Source organism: Tamandua tetradactyla, chromosome 19, assembly GCF_023851605.1.
Source record: "Tamandua tetradactyla isolate mTamTet1 chromosome 19, mTamTet1.pri, whole genome shotgun sequence".
In the NCBI taxonomy this organism is placed as follows: Eukaryota; Metazoa; Chordata; class Mammalia; order Pilosa; family Myrmecophagidae; genus Tamandua; species Tamandua tetradactyla.
Window position 1 is genome coordinate 56,125,538 of NC_135345.1, and position 19,631 is coordinate 56,145,168.

The 19,631-nt window shown below is 37.3% G+C and overlaps 2 pseudogenes across 1 annotated transcript in view; both read left to right on the forward strand.

The window, feature by feature from the left end:
* Positions 1-19,631, forward strand: part of LOC143663398 (negative elongation factor D pseudogene) — a 47,528-nt pseudogene that overhangs the window by 15,987 nt on the left and 11,910 nt on the right. The gene's annotated exons all lie outside the window — the stretch shown is intronic.
* LOC143663630 (ubiquitin-conjugating enzyme E2 N pseudogene) lies at positions 6,950-7,577 on the forward strand (annotated as a pseudogene).

A 19,631-nucleotide genomic window follows, 5' to 3' on the forward strand; every position in this document is an offset into this window, starting at 1 on the left:
CTTCTCTTTCTCTTTGACCTCTGACATTCTAACTAGTAAGTGTCTTGGAGAACGCCTATTTGGGTCTAATCTCTTTGGGGTGCGCTGCACTTCTTGGATCTGTAATTTTAGGTCTTTCATAAGAGTTGGGAAATTTTCAGTGATAATTTCTTCCATTAGTTTTTCTCCTCCTTTTCCCTTCTCTTCTCCTTCTGGGACACCCACAACACGTATATTTGTGCGGTTCATATTGTCCTTGAGTTCCCTGATACCCTGTTCAAATTTTTCCATTCTTTTCCCTATAGTTTCTGTTTCTTTTTGGAATTCAGATGTTCCATCCTCCAAATCACTAATTCTATCTTCTGTCTCTTTAAATCTATCATTGTAGCTATCCATTATTTTTTCTATGTTTGCTACTTTATCCTTCACTTCCATAAGTTCTGTGATTTGTTTTTTCAGTTTTTCTATTTCTTCTTTATGTTCAGCCCATGTCCTCTTCATGTCCTCCCTCAATTTATCGATTTCATTTTTGAAGAGGTTTTCCATTTCTGTTCGTATATTCAGCATTAGTTGTCTCAGCTCTTGTGTCTCATTTGAGCTATTGGTTTGTTCCTTTGACTGAGCCATATTCTCAGTCTTTTGAGCGTGGACAGTTATCTTCTGCTGCTGGCGTCTGGGCATTTATTCAGATTTCTCTTGGTGTTGGACCCAGCAAGGTTGTAATATTTTTCTGTGAAATCTCTGGGTTCTGTTTTTCTTATCCTGCCCAGTAGGTGGCGCTCGTGGCACACGTTTGTCTGCGGGTCCCACCAGTAAAAGGTGCTGTGGGACCTTAAACTTTGGAAAACTCTCGCCGTCCTGGGGGTTCGCTAGCCGAAGCGGCTTGAGCCGGCCCGGGGTCCGAACGCAGGGAGGGTTGCTGGTTGCCGCAGCCAGGGAAAGAGCCCGTCCGAATTTCCTAGTCGGCCCTGGGCAACAAGCGTGGCGGGAGGGCGCCAGCGGCAGCGGCCCGCCCGAGAGAGTGCACGTTCCCCGGGAGTCACGGGGTCACCGTTCTCCGCGGCCTGGGGGTTTCCGATCCAATTCTCTCAGTTGGTCCGGGGGCTGCGCGTGGTGTGGGCTCCAGTCGCCTTGGTTTCAGGGGACCACCTCTCCAATTCTCCCAGCCGGCCCGGGAAGGGGGAAGGGAGTAACTCCGGCCGCTTGCCACCCCGCCCGGTAAGGCCCGCGCGCCTCGGCGATCTCACCCAAGCTGCTTCTCTCAGCCAGCCAGCCGTTCCAGGATGGGGTACGCTGTCTTTTTTATCTCTGTTGTGGCTTTTGGCGCTTTCTGTATCGTTTCTACTCCCCTAGTAGGTGTCCTGGACAAGAAACTAAGATCCGCGCGTCTTACTAAGCCGCCATCTTCCAGGAAGTCTCACATTTTCAGTTTTTAATTTCCTTCCCAACTGTGATGATTAAATTCTTCATATCCTACAGTCAGTAATTCAGAATTTCTTTTCCTGGTTACCTGTGCATGACTGCCTTTCTCTGGATGACCCCACTTTCCTCTTTGGGAATAGAGAGGCCTGGGTCTAGGTGGTCCAGGCCCCCCTGGCTTTTGTCCCCGGATCTGCAGCAACATTCCGCTTCCTGGGTCCATTCATTCTTCACACACTGGGCAAACTCTCTGCAGGCCAGGAATTTGCAGGGATCTGCTTGATCAGCTTGGTTCAAGAAGGCCAGTGAAATTCAGGGTTTCTCTCTCAAGTGAGAAGGCACATGGTGAACACAGTCAGGGCTTCTCTCTCAGCTGGAAGAGCACATGGCGAACACAGCATCATCTGCTAGCGTCTTCTCCTTTCCTGGCTTCCTGTTTCATGAAGCTCCCCGGGAGGCATTTTCCTTCTTCATCTCCAAAGGTTGCTGGCTCGTGGACTCTCTGCATCTCATGGCTACATCGTTCTGCTCTCTCTGAATCTCCAGAAACATGGATTTTTAGTGAACTCTACTAAAGAGATGTGTAACATATGCATGATTCTCCAGGAGTCAAATAAAATGGGAATCTAAACTATATTCATAGTATTCTATAGTCTGTATAAACCTGAGAATCAAATATTCACAACAGAATGTTCCCCACCACCAATTAAAACATCATTTAACATATCCAAGAAAGAGAGAATAATCAACTTTTGTTAAACCTTAGGAAATTCTTCCTGATGGCAAAAATGAAAGATTATTATTTGGGGAAAGTGGGATGTGAGCTGGGACCCGTAGGACAGAAAATTTCTTGTGAAGGAGGGCAGATGATCTAAAATAGCCCCCATTTACTTAGTAACCAATGTGCATGAGTTTTATTTACTAACCTAAGATTCTCATTGCTTAGCCCATGAGACAAAATTTTGCACATATCTCTAATGTTATAGAACCCAGAACTGGGCAGTTTATTGGTAAAATACATTGAGTTTTCACTTCCATACAGGAAAGTTAAACAGTTGAGTTAATTAGAAACCTGAAGACCAGAAGACCTGAGCACCCAGAAACTCGGTTCACCTAATGTCTCCGAATTGTGAAGGGAAAAATGGGACCTTTCAAAGTGTGCTCGTATATAATTATATAGCGAACAGCTTGGCTAGTCTAATGTAGCTAGTATTGATTAAAATACTTTGACCTTCTTCAACAGTTTAAAACTTATTTAAAAAAAATTTTTATGATTAAATGTAGATCTTGCCAAAAAGAAAATTTTATTATAATAATTGATAAGCTCCCTATCACATAATATATTCCAATTTTCTGGTGATATGTACATATATATGGTTTTGTTCAGTGACATTTTATACTACTTGTGCCTTTGATAGACCTCGTTCTTACAAAGTTTGTGCAGATCATTCCAGATTGTTTCCATATTCTTATCCTTTGTTTCTTCATTGGAAAACATTGGTATTGTTATAAGGGTAGGAACTTTGGAATCAGATAGACCACACTTTCAATCCTAGTTCTGCGCCTTAGTGTGCAAAGCACCAATGTTTTTAATTTGTAAAATGGGGACAGTAATGAACTTATCAGTCATTGTTAGAATCAAATGAAAGCATATACATAAAGCCCCATGTCCTATATTAGGTACTCAATAAATGGGAGACTCTTCCTTTTTTGTATGAGGTGGCACAGACATCCTGAATCTAAAGATTAACAATTGTCTAGGATATGAGGGCACACATACATAGTTGTTTGGAAAATTATGTTTTAATCAAATATATGCAAATCAAAATTTAAAAACGCTATATATGAGACTTCTAATAGCAGACTCTGAGAAGACAGTGTAACTTAATCTAAGAGCTTCATTTCTCCAGAACTCATCAAGAATGTGGAGTCAATTTACAAGCCAGATAATGTGAGGCCAAATGAACTTCGTTTCTGGTTCCCTGCCTGAGTCCCACTGATTAAGATATAGCATGCAAAGGCCATATCAGTCATCTGACCTTCTTAGTGACCACCTGAAATTCTACACAAAGATCCTTTCCTCATTCCTTCATTTGAGGTTTACAGTGAATGACAACCTGAGAAAGTTGCTGAAAAGTATTTTATAAATATACATACCTGATGAAAATGATTGGTAATCAGGAAATATTTCTTTAGAATGTGAGACATTGGAAACGATGACTGAGATGTGACCTTTGCCTTCAAGAAATATTAGTTGCTTAGAAAGGCAAGACTTACTTTTTGACTTTATCTAATTGAATCCTAAAAATACAAGTATCTATTATTTTTTAAATGAACTGAATTTAAGTAAGGAAAGAGGTGACAGGTTTGCACCTAATATATGCTAGGCATTGAGCATGTGTTACCTTACTTAATCCTCATAGCAATGCTATGAACTGGGTACAATGCTGGGAAGCAAGCTGAGGCTCATATAGATGAGGTGATGTGAAAGAAGTTCTCATAAATAGGTAGGAGACCATATTAAGAATGCAATGCAATGCAGGCCTTTGTGGGTTCAACAGCCATCCTATTTTCGCTACCACTGGGATGGTAGAAGGGAGAATGGATGGGACAAAATCATTGTGAGATATACCTTAAAGGCAGAATTTGCAAATTTTTATAACTCCTTCGCTATGGATGATATTAAGATTAGTATTTTATTACAAAATCGTGTGGCGCCCTGCCTTAATTTTAATGAAAAATTTCATAAATGAGACATAGTGGGAACATCAGGAAACAGAAATCCAATTTAGAGTGTTGAAGGAATCAGATTAGTTTTATCCATCTATTTTCAAAGATCAACTTAATAATTTAAATAACTGTATTACTGTCCTTTTGTGACTGTTTTTAATATTGGCATTTTAAATTTAGAAGGAAATTTAGAATTCCCTCTCCTAAGGATCTGGCATTGAATTTTAGTCCCCCAAATACTGTGATCTTTGGCAGCTCCCATGACCAGTCTAAAACTTGGAAGAAAATTAATATCTCTCCTGCTCTATCCATCCATTTATTAATTTATTAATTCAGTATACATTTACTAAGTACTAGTCACTGAAGATATACCAGAGTTAAGCGAGGCTCAGACTCTACCTTTTGAAATGTCCATAGTCTGGAAAGAGAGAAAAACATTAACATGAAATAGTGCAGGTAGGGAGCCCAGAGCCTGGCTATATGAAAAGCTATGCCCTTGGATGCTGCAAACAATCATCCCGTTAGGCACAGATGATCGTGAATCTGCTTGGTACCAGGCACTACAGATCAGCTGCTCCCCTAGGTGCTGTGATAGGTTCCCCCATCCTACTGCTGCAAGCCAGCAGCTGCCCCCTTGTCATGCATACCATCTTCCCAGCCACCACTGCAGTCTTGCAGGATGGGGGCAGGGAGGCCTGAGGGTAGGAGGTGCCTCAGGAATGCCACATGCTGGGAAAAAGATGTAAGTGCAGTCTGGCAAATTCCCTATCTGCTTAGGTTTTTTTAAAAATATTTTTTCTATATAAATAATTATTTATTATTTTTAATTTTTAAAGATTTTATATGTTTTTTCTTTTTTGTGAAAACTAACATATATGCAAAACAATAAATTTCAAAGCACAGCACAACAATTAGTTGTAGATCAGGTTTCAGAACTGGGTTTACAATCCCACAATTTTTGGTTTTTACTTCTAGCCACTCTAAGATACTAGAGACCAAAAGAAATGTCATTTTAATGATTTAGCAATCATATTTGTTTGTTAAACCATCTGTAGGCACCAGTCTGAGTTCATTCCAAATATATCCTGGAGTGTCTTCTTCTGAATTCAGGGCTTAGTACTGCTGAGGTGTGGATTAAAAATTTTTTTATTTTATTTTATTATTATTAATTTTTTTCTTTTTGGGTCATGAGCCAGGATTTGAGCCCACATCTCCCATATGGTGGGCAGGTGTTCTGTGACTAAACAACCTATGCACCCCTGCTTAGCTTTTAATAGACCCTCAAGTAGAATTGTACCCCCTACATGAGAGCTGGGCCTTGCTTTGATGGGGAATTACTGACAAACCAAGTGCAAAAGGGAACCTTCAATGCAAAACCAAGTAAATATAAAACTTTAGATGAGTAAAATAAACCAGTTTGCAAAATAGCCTAATTGAAATAATCAAATGCTCCAAACACAACAGAAAATCACAAAGCATTTGAATATCTAGCCAAATGGCCAAATCAAAACATCAGAGGGGACACAGAATACAGAACAATTAACCAATGATATTTGTAAAGAAATAAAGGATATCAGGAAGACACTAGAAGAGCATAAAGAAGAATCTGAAAGATTAAATAGAAAAATGGCAGATCTCACAGAAAAGAAAGATGCAGTAGATACTACTGTATACAGTAGTACATAGAAATATACTAGAGACATGTGATAGCAGATTCAAAGAAGTAGAAGGAGAATAAATAAGCTAGAAGACAAAACAATTGAACAAGAATGCACAAAAGAGCAAATGGCAAGAAAGATGGAAATAATGGAGTAGGAACTTAGGGAAAGGATGGACAACAAAAGAGTGCTCAAATATAAGAATCATTGGTGTTCCAGAAAGTGAAAAGGGCTGAGAAGGTTAGTTGAAGATATAATTGGGGAACACCTCCCAACCCTTATAAAAGACAAATATGCAAATCAAAGAGGCCAAAAAAACCCAAATAGAATCATTTAAATAGGCCTACTCCAGGACACATACTAATCAAATTGTCAGATGTGTAAGAGAAGCAGAAAATCCTGAAAGCAGCATGAGAAAAAAACTACTACATATAAGAGAGAAAGCATAAGACTGAGTTAGGACTACTCAACAGGCACCATGGAGGCAAGAAGGCAGTGGTATGATATATTTAAGATCATGAAAAAGAAAGGCTTCCAGCTAAGAAAAAATTCTTTATCCAGCCAAATTGTCCTTCAGAATTGATGGAGAGATTAAAATCTTCAAAGACAAACAAAGACTGAAAGAACTAGTCAGCAAGAGACTTGCCTTACCAGGAGTACTAAAGGCAGTGTTGTCAGCTCATAAAAAAATAAAAAAAAAAAAAAGACAGGAGAAGGAGGTCTGGAGGAGGGCATAAAGGATAAAAAGAGAGGTAGGGAAAAGAATATATAGATCTGAAAAATAAAAACTAAAGGATAAAATGGTAGAGTCAAGAACTGCTTTTACAGTAAGAACTTTAAATGTTAGTGGACCACACTCACCAATTAAAAGATACAGATTGACAGAATCTATATGCTGTGTACAAGAGACACATCTTAGACCCAAGGACACAAGTAGTTCAAAAGTGAAAAGGATGGCAGATACTGTATGATTTCACTACTATGACTCTGGTAAAAGGGAATCTCAGAGGTTATACTGTAAAATACAGCAGACCTTGAGGTACACAGAAGCTAGAAATGGCAGAAAGGCTACCCAATGATGTGAAACTTAAATACAAGGAATTGGATAGAATTAGTGGGTTTGTAAGTAACATTGCCATGTTAAAGGTAAAAATGAGGAGGCGAGCTGAGCCGGAGACCAGACCAGAGGCCGAACTCGGGATCTGACAAGATGGCCGGGCTGCCCCGCAGGATTATCAAGGAAACCCAGCGTTTGCTGGCAGAACCAGTTCCTGGTATTAAAGCAGAACCAGATGAGAGCAACGCCCGTTATTTTCACGTGGTCATTGCTGGCCCCCAAGATTCCCCCTTTGAGGGAGGGACTTTTAAACTTGAACTATTCCTTCCAGAAGAATACCCAATGGCAGCCGCTAAAGTACGTTTCATGACCAAAATTTATCACCCTAATGTAGACAAGTTGGGAAGAATATGTTTAGATATTTTGAAAGATAAGTGGTCCCCAGCACTGCAGATCCGCACAGTTCTGCTATCGATCCAGGCTTTGTTAAGTGCTCCCAATCCAGATGATCCATTAGCAAATGATGTAGCGGAGCAATGGAAGACCAACGAAGCCCAAGCCATAGAAACAGCTAGAGCATGGACTAGGCTATATGCCATGAATAATATTTAAATCGATCTGATCATCAAGTGTGCATCACTTCTCCTGTTCTGCCGAGACTTCTTCCTTTTTTGTTTGCATTTAATGGACACAGTCTTAGAAACATTACAGAATAAAAGCCCAGACATCTTCAATCCTTTGGTGATTAAATGCACATTAGCAAATCTATGTCTTGTCCTGATTCACTGTTGTAAAGCATGAGCAGAGGCTAGAAGTATCATCTGGATTGTTGTGAAACGTTTAAAAGCAGTGGCCCCTCTCCTGCTTTTATTCTTTCCCCCATCATGGTTTAATTATAAAGCACTGTGAATGAAGGTAGTTGTCAGGGTTAGCTGCAGGGGTGTGGGTGTTTTTCTTTATTTTTATTTTTGAGGAGGGAGATAGTTTTATTATTTTATAAGTTCCTTCCCCCCCCCCACGCCTTTTGTGGTGATCTAATTAAATGTGTTGGTTAAAAGCGGCTAACCAGTTGTTCTTTAGAATATACCCTCTAGCCAAGTCTAACTTTATTTAGATGCTGTAGATGGACAAGCTTGATTGTTTGAACCAAAATGGGAACATTAAACAAACATCAAAGTCCTCACTAATAACATTGTGACTTTGCTGTCAAGTATAGAATCCTCCCTTCAAAAATGAAGCTTGTGACCATTTTGTATGGCTTGTCTGGAAACTTCTGTAAATCTTATGTTTTAGTAAAATATTTTTTGTTATTCTAAAAAAAAAAAAAAAAAAAGGTAAAAATGATTGAAAGGGGATGTATAGTGCCAGGTATTTATGCAGGTTGTAACCAAAAGAAAGCAGGAGTAGGTATAATAATATCAGATAAAATAGACTTTAGATATAAAGATGTCATAAGAGAAAAAGAAAGATATTACGTATTAATTAAAGGGACAATTCACCAAGAAGAAATAACAATCATAAATGTTTATGCTACCAGTCAAGGAACTCCAAAGCACGAGGGAAACATTGGCAAAACTGAAGGGAGCTTCAGAGTATGCGACAAAATCCTGGGAGACTGAAATACAACACTCTCCACTATAGATAGAATAACCAGACAGAGGATCAACAAGGAAATAGAGAACCTAAACAATGTGATAAATGAATTAGACCTAGTAGACATATATAGATTATTATACCCCAAAACACCAGGATATACATTCTTCTCTAGTGCAAATGGAATGTTCTCCAGGATAGATCATAGCTGGCACATGAAATAACTCTTTATAAATTTAAAAACATTGAATTTATCCAAAGCACTTTCTTTGACCACAGTGGAATGAAGCCGGAGATCAATAATCACCAAAGAACCAGAGCTTTCACAAATAAATGCAGACTAAAAAAACACACTCTTAAATAATCAGTGGTCAAAGAAGAAATTGTTAGAGAAATCAGTAAATATTTGGAGATGAATGATAATGAAGATACAATATATCAGAACTCATGGAGTGTAGCAAAGGCAGTGCTGAAAGCAGTGAAATGAGCAGATATTTGCACAGTGATTTTCATAATGGCACAAATCACAATTGCCAAAAGATGAAAATGATCTAAGTGCTCATCAACAGACCAGTGATTAAACAAAATGTGGCATATACTTATGATGGAATATTATGCAGCAGCAAGACGAAGGAGATCCCAAAGCATATGACATGGATGAACCTTGAGAACATAATGCTGAGTGAAATAATTCAGATACAAAAGGGCAGATACTGTATGATTTCACTACTATGACTCTGGTAAAGGGGAATCTCAGAGGTTATACTGTAAAATACAGCAGACCTTGAGGTACACAGAAGCTAGAAATGGCAGAAAGGCTACCCAATGATGTGAAACTTAAATACAAGGGATTGCATAGAAGTGATGGTAACGAGTTACTGGGTTTATAAGTAACATTGCCATGTTGAAGGTGAAAATGATTGAAAGGGGATGTATAGTGCCAGGTATCCCAGTGATTAATTCTACAATTATAAACAAATTCTTGCATGAACTATTTCAAAGGTTTGATATTGGACAAAGAGTCAGAATAAACTGAAATGGCATGCTATGGCCAATAGTTAACAGGAAGACATCAATAGTACCACAGTACTACCAAGGGCAGTTAATTGGGGGAATGGAGGGACAAGTGATAAGGGACAGTCTTGATTTGATATTTAGTGAGGTTGTTTGTCGAGTCTTTATCTTAATGGACCATTGAAAATTGTCTAAAATTGAGAGTGCTGCTGATGGTACAACGAAGTGAGGATACTTTAAGATATGGTTTGTTTATTTTGGACATTATCCATGATGCTCAGTAGATGGAATGGGCAGAAGGGTACAGTGACTGAGAAGCAGAATAGCGAATTGTGATACACTTATATGTTGGAATATGTTCGACTACAAAAAAGGAAGATGTTGAGAGGCACACAGCAAATTAAATAAATGTTGGGGATACTGTGTTGTGCAAAACAAGCCAGAAACAAAAGAATAAATATACTAAATTCTCTTTCAGAAGATATTTATAAGAAAATTGGAACCTAGACTATAAGCCCTTGGAGTGGCCACAGTTAATCTGAAGTTGCAAATGTATTTCTAGATTCTGAGATACTGAGCTATTTGTGTATCAGCTGTTTTTTCCCTGGAACTTTGAGTAACTCTGTGATGCCTAAGACCCAGAAATGGAGTGCTACAGCCCCCCAAATTAGCACAGCTATATACAATAACAGTTAAGGTAACAAAAAAAGAATCAGGCCTCACTTAGAGATAAAAATTGAGCCAAATTGGCTGGAACTAAGGAAAATCAGAATATGGTATAAAAATGATAGTGTATGTACTCCAGGCCTTCACCTACTGCATGAGATCAAAGGCAAAGAGATTTATTATGTCTAGAACCTAAATTTTCTGTAACGAACTATCTAAATGACCTGCCAAGATAGATAATTTAAACAACCCAAATTCCTGGAGTCCAGAACAAGAATAAGGACTTGTAATTCTGTATAGCTTAATGTAATACCCAAATACATCTCAGACTGTGGAGGGCTGATAATTAAAAAGTATTTGTAGAGCCCGTTGAGGGTCTGGAGGGGGGAAAATATATACGGAACTATTAAACTTTCATATCTGGGAAATCCCACTTACCTTCTGGGATTGAGCACTCTGAAGAAAATAGACCAAGCCCTTGATTTTTGAGGTTTGCCCTTATGACACTTGTTTCTGCAGTGGAGAAGCTAAGACTACCTATAACGAGGCCTAAGAGTTACTTCCAGGAAACCTTGTTTGTTGCTCAAATGTGACCTCTCTGTAAGCCCAACTCTGCAAGGAAAAGCGTTACCCTCCCTGTTATGTGGGACATGGCATTCAGGGGTGAAAGTCTCCCTGACAACTTGGGGCATGAGTCTGGCCCTGGCACCATGGGATTGATAACGTCTTCCTGGCCAAAACAGAGAAAGGAAGTGTATTAAAATAAGGCATCAGTGGCTAAGTGAGATCAAATAGAGTTAAGAGGCTACTCTTATGCAAGCTTTATTTAGTTAGGGCTAATTGCCATGGTTTGCCAAATCCCAACCAACATCACTCTGTCAACTCTTAAGAACACCTAGGGCTCAAACTGAGACTCTACAAAAATTCCATGCACTGAGTTTGCTTTCCTGGAACGTATAACTTCCAGAGGGTTCCTAGGCCAGATAAATCCTGAAACCCAGGGGGACCAGCCTCTCCAAGATTATCAGCCAATTACGTCCCCCTATTCTTTAGTGTCGACACCCCTTCTCAACATGAAAAAATCAGAATGGACACTGCCTAAAGATCCTGTAGTTTGGGAGAAGGGTCAAAGGAGCAGGAGGAGGTATAACAGTGAAAATAGAATTTAACAAATGCGTATGACTGCTGAATCACTATACTGATACTTCTGCTAGCCTCTAATGTTTTTGAACAGCTAGAAGGAAAAATCTGAAATAGTGGAATGGTAACCTGTAACAAACTCTGAAATCTATTCTGTAACTACGTGTTAAAGTGCACTTTGAAAATTATTGCTTTTCCTTTCTTTTCTTTGTTTATTTATGTATATATTTCACAATTAAAAAAAAACATGTAAAAAATATTGAACAGTACAGTAAACCTGTCCTGCTCACAGTGTGAAGAAAAGAGAGGTCATTTCTACTTGGCAGGAGGTGGAGTAGAAAGATATCTCATCAGAAGAGAGAGGTAGGACAGACGGCATGAAAAATGTGACACTTGAGCTGAGTCTTGATAAGATACTTATCAAGTGAATCTGGGATATGAACTGGGAGTCCTACGTTGGGAAGGGTGTTATACCCAAAGGGACCTGCATAAATAAATACTCCAAGCAAAGCTATTTGTGTGGTAACCAGGAAACTATATGCAGCTTGATTGGCCTGAAATAGAATCAGAATAGAAAAGAAGGTTCGCCATGCTGAGGAGTTGTAATTTTATTCTGAAGGCATTGTGAAGTCATTAAAACCTCACACATTATAGTGAAATGATCAGATTGGCATTTGAGAAAGAATGTTGTCTTTAGAGTAGAATATCAATGTGACAATCAGATGAGATTATACAAAATACTATAAAATGCAAATCACTATATATATATATGTATATATGTTTGCTTTCATCCTTAGTTCAACATGTCATGATTTGTTACATTACAGATACTATGTGGTTGATAGAACATACATTCTATGTAATCTTATGTATTTATTTAAAAAAACCTGTGAAATGTAAAATATTTTTCTTCAACGAGAAATTTATTTATAAAGGGAACTTTGTAACAGAAGAGAGAATGGTAAAGTGGGAACCAGAGGAAACAGCTCTGGGAAGATCCTTTTACACATACACATGAAATGTATAATAATAATAATAAACTAAGAAAACTCAGAAAAATTTCACCTTGTTCCAGAATTCTTATCTCAATGAAACACATTGCTTGTGAGATTACTAATAAAAGAATAAATCAAAATATTGAAAATATTGATGTCCTTTAATAGATTAAAAAATGAACTAGAGATGTATGACCACTGACTTTCCCATCAAATGACAGAGTTGGTTTTAAAATAATTTATAGTGTGAAGGTCTTCTTTTCTTTTCTTTTTTTAAGTGGGGGAGGAAGTGGTTTATATTCAATGACATTATTATACAATATATTTCTACTAGATAGTAAATTAAACTAGACCAGTATGCACTTTCAGAACATTAAGAAGCAAATAAAATGATTTTATCTATTACTTTAATTAAATAGCAGCTAAAAATAGGCAGAAATACCACAAATCCTTTGAGGTTTCACGATCTTTGAAAATATATTCAGGAACAGAAATTTAGAAAGAAGATATTCACATGAAATTACCATAAGAATTATTTATCAGAAGGCATATCATGCTGTTATATAGGTCAAGCTAATTTTCTTGATTAATGCATTATTTGTATATTAATGCATTATTTGTCCTACTAACAAAGTTGTGCAGGTCTACCTTGCTATTTTCAGCAGGGTAGTTAGAGATTAATCATTTCCAACTTGTTAGCATGGTGGTTTCACACTTGAGTGTAAGAATCACCCAGGGAATTTGTTAAAATTGCAGATCCCTGGGCACCAGACTATTCCACAAGATTCTGATATAGTAGGTCTGGGATATGGCCAAGGCATCTGCATTTTAGCCCCACACAGACCAGGGAATTCTGATGTTAGAGGCTCACAGACCTTACTTTGAGATATACTGCATCACAGATGATTAATTAAGCAACCTACCCCACATGTATCTTGAATGTCAAGATACAGTGATAAATGGTCAGTTGTATTTTGAAGATTCGTTTTAACATGATACGATGCATTTGCATCACGTAATGTTTATCCTTTGAACAAAATCTCCAATGAGTTGACCAAGGGCCACAAGTCAGTCCTGAGATCCGAGATGACTATGACCATGATATGTACTTCTAGAGATTTCTAGCAGGCAGGAGCATTATCACCTCTCCTGTTAGAACCTGTTTCATTTTCCTCTCACACTTTCTTCTGTGCTCTCCCCAAGCCCACAACAGATAGTTTTTGGAAATGTAAATTAACTTACAAATTTGAATTAAAGGTTTGGAGATACCCATTGGGGTCCTCCAAAACCTAACAGCAGGTGAATGGAGGAAAGGAGGTAGACCTGCCAATTAATCCACAAGGAAACAGGCAGCAACAATAAAAATATAAGAACTTACCAAAAATCCACTAGGATTTCCATGGACTCTAATTCAAATGATATTCTCATTCCTTCTAATTTCTTCTATAACGATGGTTTGCTATCCTTCCATACATGAGGAAGAAACAAACCAATTAGGTACATATTTTCAATCACCCGAATGGCAAAAGGGGCTCTTACAGGGAGACAGTAGGCAATCTTGGATCTGGCAATTTGCTTTATAATTATGTCATATAAAATTTTTAATCTGATCTCTCTTTTTACTTGTCTTCACTGGTCAGAAATAATGACATAGATGCACATTTACTAACTAAGTTTGACATATTAGGGAAATAAGCCTGGTGGGTTGGCACACGCACAAATGCTGATTCCCAGAGTTGAAGAAAACTCACTGATTTTTTATTGATGAAACAAATAATTTGTTTTCTAACTTATTACTTCTTTCTTCTTTGCTTCTAGATTTTTGTATCATATATACCAATGGAAAAAAAATCTGTAACTACCAGTTAGTGACTGATTTTATTAAAAACTGGCAATTGTAGCAGTAGACTAATAACAGAATTAGTATGACAGAAAGGAATAAAAGCAAGTCATCTTATATTGTCTGTGGGGACAAGAAAGTGAAATCAATGTCCTTTACCCCCAATTGAATGAGCAGATCACAACAAAAATTACCTAAGTTTCAAAGATTGAGAAATTAATTGATTCCTAGATACAAGGTCAGGTGGTGCTTCTTTCTTAAATTTTAATTATATATTTAATTTAACCCAACGTATTCAAAATATTATTTTAACATGTAATTGATATAAAAATATTATTAATCAGATATTTTGCTTTTATTCATGCAAAGCCTTTGTAATTCTATATTTAATTTTAAATAACATATGTACAAAAAGCAATAAATTTCCAAGTAATTTTAACAAGTAGTTATACAATAGATTTTAAATTTTGTATGGGTTACAGTTCCATGATTTTTCATTTTTTCTTCTAGCTGCTCTAAGACACTGGAGACCAAAAGAAATATCAATATATTGATTCAACAGTCATATTTATTTGTTAAAAAATTCATTTGAAAAAAATTCTCTTTTTTCTTCTTTCTGAAGAAAAACATACTACAAAAAAGCAATAAATTTCAAAGTACATTGGAACAATTAGTTATAGATTTCAGAGTTTGGTATGGGTTACAATTCCACAATTTTAGGTTTTCATTTCTAGCTGCTCTAAGGTTCTGGAGACTAAAAGAAATATCAGTATACTGATTCAGCACTCATACTCATTTGTTAAACCCAGCCTTCTCTATATAACTCCACCATCCCTTTGATCTTTCTCTCATTCTTTAAGGGTATTTGGGCCATGGCCATTCTAACCTTTTCATGTTGGAAGGTGCTGTTGATAATATGGGATAAGGGGATGGAACTAGTTGATATTCTTAAAAGGCTAGTACCTCTGCATTTCAGGATTTATTTGCTCCAGCAACCCATCTGGAGGTTTTAGAATCTTACATAATGCCCTAGGTATTCTTTAAGATTGGTGGGGATGGTTTTGGTTGAGGTTTCACAAGTTATGATAGATAACAGTGTCTAACTGAAGCTTGCGTAAGAGTAACCTCCAGAGTAGCCTCTCAACTCTATTTGAACTCTCTTAGTCACTGATAACCTTATTTGTTACACTTCTTTCCCCCATTTTGACCAGGGTGGCGTTGTTAAACCCATGATGCCAAGGGCAGACTCATTCCTGGGGGCCATCTCCCATGCTCCCAGGGAGAGGATGTCATGTCCCACGTAGTTGGGGAAGGCAGTGGTTTCATTTGCAGAGTTGGGCTTAGAGAGAAAGAGAGGCCATATCTGAGCAACAAAAGGGGTCTTCCCGAGGTGACTCTTAGGCATACCTAAAGGAAGACTAAGTTTCTCCACTACATACATAAGCTTCACAAGAGCAAGCCTGGAGATTAAAGGCTTGGCCTATTGATTTGGGTGTCCCTAATGTTTGACACAGTATCTGGGGTTTCTCCGGTGGTAAAGTTTAATAGTTCCATATTGTTTCTCCCATCCCTCAAATATTTTTTTGATTATCTGCTTAATATACTCTGGGATGTATCCAGACATTATATTAAACTGTACAGGACTAAAGGCTCTCATTCTTTTTCTGGGCTCCCTGTGTTTGGATTGTTTAAATGAGCTATCCAGATAGGTTGAGTTAGATTATGTCCTACTGAAAATATAGGTTCTGAACAAAATAAACCTTCCTCCTTTTTATCTTTCTTCTCAAAGGTGGAGTTCTAAAATACAGGCAATGTCTTCCTTACCCCTGTATTCTGAATTACCTTAATCCTGACCTGATCAACTTTGTTCTTATCTCTAAATACCAAGTTATACATATATAAACAATGCCTCAAAATCCAGAAATAACAATTACCACTCCAGACTAAATGTGACTGCTATAAGAACCAGTCTAGACCCCAGTTTTCTTATACGTATTTTCTAAATGAGACCATACAATATTTGCTTTTTCGTTTCTGGCTTAGTTTTTCTCACCCAGTGTCCCACAGGTTCATTCACATTGTTGCATGCCTCACAACTTCATGCCTCTTTTGTAGCAGCACAATGTTCTATCATATGTATAAACCACAGTTTGCCAGTCTATTTCTCAGTCAGTCGTCTTTCAACCACCTCCATCTGCTGGACCTCGTGTATAACATCCAAAGTCAACAGTCCGTCAATTTTAGATAATTTAGTTGTTCCCAAGAGAAAGATAGCCAATAAATGCACCAAATAGAAAATACGAACCTGCCCCTAACTCTTGTCCCTACCCCATTATGTACCCATAGTACTGCTAAGATACTGTTGATGTTTTCCTGTTAAACATAGCCCATAGCATCCAATAGCATTTTCCTCCATACCTGAAATTCTATAAGATTCATACCTTTGTAGTACTTCATGCAAGAACTTATATTTATTTGTAATGTTAATCAGTGGGACACATGAGTCTATACAACCCCTTTCAATCATATTCACCTTCAATATGGTAATATTTCTTATAGACCCACTAGTGAACCACCTTCACTTCTATCTATTTGCTTACAATTAAGTTCAACCTTATTAGCTAATGGTTCACCAATCTCAAGCTTCTGTGTGTCACTAGGTCCCCTATATCTTGTATTAAGCCTCTGATTTTACCTTTACCATGGTCATAAAAGTGGAACCATACAGTATCTATACTTTTGTGTCTGATTTATGCCACTCACCATTATGTCCTCAAGGCTCATCTGTCTTGTCATGTGGCTCAGGACATCATTTCGTCTTACTGCTGCATAATATTCTATGGTATGTACATACCACATTTTGTAGATCCACTAATCTGTTGATGGACAATAAGATTGTTTCCAGTTTTGGGCAATTGTGAATAGTACTGCTGTGAACATCGTTGTGCAAATATCTGTTTGTGTCACTGCTTTCAGCTCTTTTGGGTATATACTGAGTATTGGTATTGCTGGATCATAGAGCAACATGATACTTAATTTCCTAAGGAACCACCAAACTGTCTTCCATAGCAACTGTACCATTTTACATTCCCACCAACAGTGCGTAAGTGTCCCTATTTCTCCACATCCTCTTCAATATGTGTAGTTTCCTGTTTGTTTAATAGCAGCTATTCTTTTGAGGGACAGAAGCATTTATTTTAGATAGTTCCCATTCATCTATTTTTCTTTTGTTGCTTTTGCTTTGGGTGTAAAATTTAGGAAGCTACCTCCTATTACTAGGTCTAGAAGATTTTTCCCTACATTTTCTTCTAGGAGCTTTATGGTACTGGTTCTTATATTTAGGTGTTTGATCCACTTTGAGTTAATTTTTGTATAGGGTGTAAGGTAAGGATCCTCTTTCATCCTTTGGCTATTGATACCCAGTTCTCCCATGCCTACTTATTGAAAAGATTATTTTGTCCCAGTTCAGTGGATTTGGGGGCCTTGCCAAAGATCCGTTAACCATAGATTCGGTGGTCTATTTCTGCACTCTCGCTTCAGTTCCATTGGTCGATACTTCTGTCTTTGGGCCAATACTATGCTGTTTGACCATTATGGCTTTATAATAAGTTTTAACATCAGGAAGTGTTAATCCTCCCACTTCATTCTTCTTTTTTAGGATTCTTTTAGCTATTCGGGGTCTGTTTCTCTTCCAGATGAATTTGGTCACTGGTTTTTCCAAGTCTTCAAAGTAGGTTGTTGGAATTTTGATCAGTACTGTGTTGAATCTGTAGATCAATTTGGGGAGAATTGACATCTTAACTATATTTAACCTACCTATCCATGAGCAAGAAATGTCTTTCCACCTATTTAGATTTTCTTTCATTTCTTTTAGTAATGTTCTGTAGTCTTCTGTGTACACGTCTTTACATCCCTAGTTAAGTTCATTGCTTGATACTTGATTCTTTTAGTTACTATTTTGAATGGATTTTTTGCCTTAATTGACTGCTCCGTTAGGTCATTGCTTATGTTTAGAAACATAACTGATTTTTGCACATTAACTTTATATCCCACCACCTTGCTGAATTTGTTTATTAGCTCAAGTAACTTTATTGTAGATTTTTCAGAATTTCCAAATATAGTATCTTGGAAAACAGTGACAATTTTGCTTCTTCCTTCCAATTTGGATGCCTTTTATTTCTTTTTCCTGCCTGATTGCTCTAGCTAGGACTTCTAGTACAATGTTGAATAATAATCATGACAGAGGGCATCCTGTCTTGTTCCCTATTTAGGGGGAAAGCTTTCAGTCTCTCTCCATTGAGTATGTTGCTGGCTATTGTTTTTTCATATATGCCCTTTATCATATTGAGAAAGTTACGTTTGATTCCTATCTTTTGAAGTATTTTTATCAGAAAAAGGTGTTGAATTTTGTCAGATGCCTTTTCCACATCAATCAAGATGATCATGTGATTTTCCTTTTAGATTTGTTAATGTGCTATATTACATTAATCGATTTTCTTGTGTTGAACCATCCTTGTACTCCTGGTATAAACTCCTCTTGGTCATGGTGTATAATTATTTTAATATGTTGTTGGATTTGATTTGCTAGTATTTAGTTGAGAATCTTGGCATCTATATTCATTAAGGAGATTGGCCTGTAGTTTCCTTTCTTGTGGCATCTTTACCCAGTTTTGGTATTAAAATGTTAACTTACTGATTATATATGTAGAATGGAATGATGTGTTAATGTTTTTGTTTGTTCTTAATTTTTTTAAATGATGTTAACTTCATAAAATGAGTTAGGTAGTGGTCCTTTTTCCTCAATTTTTTGGAAAAGTTTGAGCAGGATTGATATTATTTCTTTTTGGAATGTTGATAAGATTCTCCTGTGAAGTCATCTGGCCCTGGGCTTTTCTTTGTAGGAGATTTTTGATGACTAATTGAATCCCTTTACTTGTAGTTGGTTTATTGAGATCTTCTATTTCTTAGTGAGTCAGTATAGCTTGTTCATGTGTCTCCAGGAATTTGTCTGTTTCATCTAAGTTGTCTAGTTTGTAGGCATATAGTTATTCATAGTGTCCTCTTATGATTTAATTTTGTTTCTTCAGGGTCTGTGGTAATGACCCTCCTCTCACTTCTGATTTTGTTTGTTTGCATCCTCTCTCATTTTTTCTTTTGTCAGTCTTCCTAGTGGCCCATTGATTTTATTGATTTTCTCAAATAGCCAACTTTTGGTTTTATTGATTCTTTCTATTGTTGTTTTGTTCTCCCATTCATTTAACTCTGCTTTAATCTATGTTATTTCTCTTCTTCACTTTGCTTTGAGGTTAGTTTGCTGTTCTTTCTCAAGTTCCTCCAGGTGAGCAGTTAGGCCTTGATTTTTGCTTTTTCTTGTGTTTTAATGGAGGCATTTAGGGCAATAGATTTTGCTCTCAAAACAGCCTTTGCTGTATCCCATAAGCTCTGATATGTTATATTCTCATTTTCCTTCATCTTCAGATAGCTACTGATTTCTTTAGCAATTTTATCTTTAACCCACTGGTTATTTAAAAGAGTGTTAT